Source organism: Microtus ochrogaster, chromosome X (genome assembly GCF_000317375.1).
Source record: "Microtus ochrogaster isolate Prairie Vole_2 chromosome X, MicOch1.0, whole genome shotgun sequence".
NCBI lineage: Eukaryota > Metazoa > Chordata > Mammalia > Rodentia > Cricetidae > Microtus > Microtus ochrogaster.
In genome coordinates this window covers 21597299-21601115 of record NC_022026.1, presented here as the reverse complement: position 1 = coordinate 21601115, position 3817 = coordinate 21597299, and positions in this window count along the sequence as shown.

Genomic DNA, 3817 nt, shown 5'->3' with positions numbered 1-3817 from the left:
AAAAAAAATAAAAGTGAGTGGCTCATTCCTGTAAACCTATACTTGAGATGCTGAGGCAGGAGGATTGCTATGAATTCCACGTTAGCCTAAGTTACATAGCAAGACCCTGTCTCAAACAAACACACACAAACAACAAAAAGCTGAGTATGTTGACACATACCTATAATCCCAGCACTTGGGTTATTGAGGCAGGGTTGCTACAAGTTGGCAGCAGCCTGGTTTACACAGTGTGTTCCAGGCCAGCCAGTGGTACAAAGCAAACCTCTGCCTCTGCTATAGAGATTTGCATTGGTATGGATCTTGGTTTATTGATACAAATTTAAGGTCAATTTTATTGTACTGTATATATGTGTTTCTGCTTTTGATTAGGGTATTGTGTTTGTGTAGCTCATTTAAAAATATAATGTATAATTAAGAAATACAGGTTAATAGATAGTCATCTATAATGGTCAAGCTTGTAGTCATGTTAGTTAGATTTTCTATATATATAGAGAGATATATTTCAGTTAGATAGATGATCTTCAAACCTTTAAAAGACTACAGAATATGGCATTTAAAATGTTTTAAGAACTTAGAACTTTTCATGACAATGAGACACGTCTGCTCCTGGCAGTACCAATCTACTTGAGGAAGGTGGACATCGAAGAGGCTCCTCATGGAGTTTGTTAGCCATTTGGGCAAAAAACTGCTCTTGCCTGGACTGCTTGATGAACTGGACATACAGGACCCACAGAAAAATGACTGCTGAAGTTGCCTAAAGATAAGGTGAGACAGTCCTTCAAGGATCCTGCTTCATGAAAGAGATTGCCAGACATTCTGCAGGACACAGAAGAAAGCAACTGATGGACTTTGCCATTACAAGGCAGAACAGATCTTCAAATTTCCTGCTTCTTGGAAAAGTCAGCTGAATACTATGGGCTGAAGATGGATGCTCCAATAATACAGAAGAACTTTGGGTGACCATCCAGGCAGTGAGATGTCTCTGTCAATTCTAGAGTTTTGGAAGTTGCTTACAATGCACTTTCTGTTTACTTAGGTAATATATTCTTCTGGAGTCTTTGATGGAGTTGAAGAATAGATAATTATAGTTATACTTTTCTTTAGTTATTATAAAAGATAAAATAGATATAAATATTTTAGCTATAATTCTTGCTTGATACCTGTCTTGTTATATGTAATTTTACTATTTTAAAATTAAAACCTTTCTTCTCTTTTAGACAGAAAAGGGGAGATGATAGAGATTCCCCTCTGTATGCTGTGATTACCATTAATGAATAAAGAAACTGCTTTGAGCCGGGCGGTGGTGGTGCTCGCCTTTAATCCTAGCACTCGGGAGGCAGAGACAGGTGGATCTTTGTGAGTTCGAGGCCAGCCTGGTCTACAAGAGCTAGTTCCAGGACAGGCTCCAAAGCTACAGAGAAACCCTGTCTCAACAAACCAAAATGAAAAGAAAAAAAGAAACTGTTTTGATTCTATAACAGGGCAGAACAGAACTAGGTGGAGAAAACTAAACTGAATGCTGGGAGAAAGAAGGTGGAGCCAGGAGAAGCCATGTAGCCCACCAGAGACAGATGCCACCCAGTAAGCCACAGCTATGTGACAATACACAGATTAATAGAAATGGGTTAAATTAAGATGTAAGAGCTAGCCAATAAAAAGTTAGAGCTAATAGGCTAAGCAGTGATTTGAATACTATAGTTTCTGTGTGATTATTTTGGGAGTCTGGGCAGCCAGGAAATGAATAAGCAGCCTCCTACAACATGCCTCAAACTGACAGACACATAAACAAACAAGCACAGCAAGAACTTACTTCCTTGTCTTTTTCTCGGCCTTGAGGGAAAGCATTTAGTTTGTGTCCATTAAGGATGATGCTCTTAGGGTTTGTTTGTTTATCTGACATAATAGGGATGGGATCCAGGGTTATGCCAATCCTAGACAAGTGCTCTACTGCTGAGGCTACATGTCCAGCCCTGCTATTTTCCCTCCTTTCCTGTCTTTTTTCTCTCCTCTTCTCTTCTTCCTCCTTTTTTTCTTCCTTCCTTTTTTTTTTGTTTATTTGAGACAGGTTTTTCTGTGTAGCTCTGGTTATTCTGGAACTCACTCTGTAGACCAGGCTGTTTTTTTTTAATTTATTTATTTATTAAGGATTTCTGCCTCCTCCCCGACCAGGCTGGTTTTGAACTCACAAAGATCCACCTGCCTCTGCCTCCCAAGTGCTATGATTAAAGGTGTGCACCACTATCACCCATCTCCTTTCTTCTATTTATTTGTTTAGTTATTATGTATACAGTGTTCTGTCTGCATGTATGCCTGCAGGCCAGAAAGGGTCTCATTACAGATGGTTGTGAATCACCATATGGTTGCTGGGAACTGAGCCCTGATCCTTTGGAAAAATAGCCAGTGCTCTTAACCACTGAGCCATCTCTCTAGACCTTCCTTCCTTTTTTTTTTTTTTAAGAAATGTACTTATTTATTCTTATTTTATGCACATAGGTGTTTGCCTGGACATATGTATGTGCAGTGTGTGTAAGCATTGCAGCTGGTATGGACAGGGATCCCAGCAGTCAGAAACCAAGGAATACTAAGTGCTGCAGCTCAGATGGGAGAGTGTTCTGGCAGTCGGGAGCCAGGGAATACTGAGTGTTACAGCTTGGATGGAGGACTATTCTGGCAGTTGGGAGCCAGCAAATAGCACAGGTCACAGTAAGCCTAGCAGCTTACAGCCCTGCTCTAAGGAAAGGCTTCCACAATGTAACTGCTCCAAAACCACAGAAAAACCCTGTCTCAAAAAAACAAAACAAAAACAAAACAAAACAAAACAAAAACAACAAAAAACCACAAAATAAATAAATAAATAAATAAATAAATAAATAAATAAATAAATAAAGTGTTTCTTTCACTGGCTCTAGTTTCAGGGCCAGGGTGGGTTTCTTTGGCTGGCTCTTTCCCCCTACGCTATGTATGTGCCTGGTGCCTTGGAGGCCAGAAGAAGGTGTCAGATCCCCTGGAACTAAAGTTACAAATGGCTATTAACCAACATGTGGGTGCTGGGAACCAAACCTTCTGCAAGAACATTAAGTGCTCTTAACCACAGAGCCGATTCTCCAGCCCCTTTCTTTCCTTTTTGCTTCTGAGACAGGGTCTCACCATGTAGTCCACCGGTTTAAAACTCTTTATTGTAGACTAGGCTGGCCTTGAACTCACAGAGATCCACCTGCCTCTGCCTACTTAGTGTGGGATTAAAGACCTGTACCTTCATGCCTGGTCCGTTTTTTAAATTATATATATATGTATATATATATATATATATACTTTTATTTTATATATACTATATATAAAACGTGTGTGTATGTGTGTTTTGAAATAGGGTTTCTCTGGATAACATCCCTGGCTGTCCTGAAACTTGCTTTGTAGACTAGTGTGGCCTCGAACTCACTGAAATCTGCCTGCCTCTATCTCCCAAGTGCTGAGATTAAAGGCATGCACCACCACCACCTGGCTTATATATTTATTTTAAGACAGTGATTCATCCTGAGACAGCGTCTTAGCCCTGGCTGTCCTGGAACTTTCTATGTAGATCAGGCTGACCTCGAACTCACAGAGATCCACTTGCCTCTGCCTTTCTAGTGCTGGGATCAAAGGCGTGTGCCACCATGCACACATATCTTGAATTTTTTTTTTTTGTTTTTCAAGACAGGGTTTCTCTGTGGTTTGGAGCCTGTCCTGGAACTAGCTCTTGAAGACCAGGCTGGTCTCGAACTCACAGAGATCCGCCTGCCTCTGCCTCCCTAGTGCTGGGATTAAAGGCGTGTGCCAC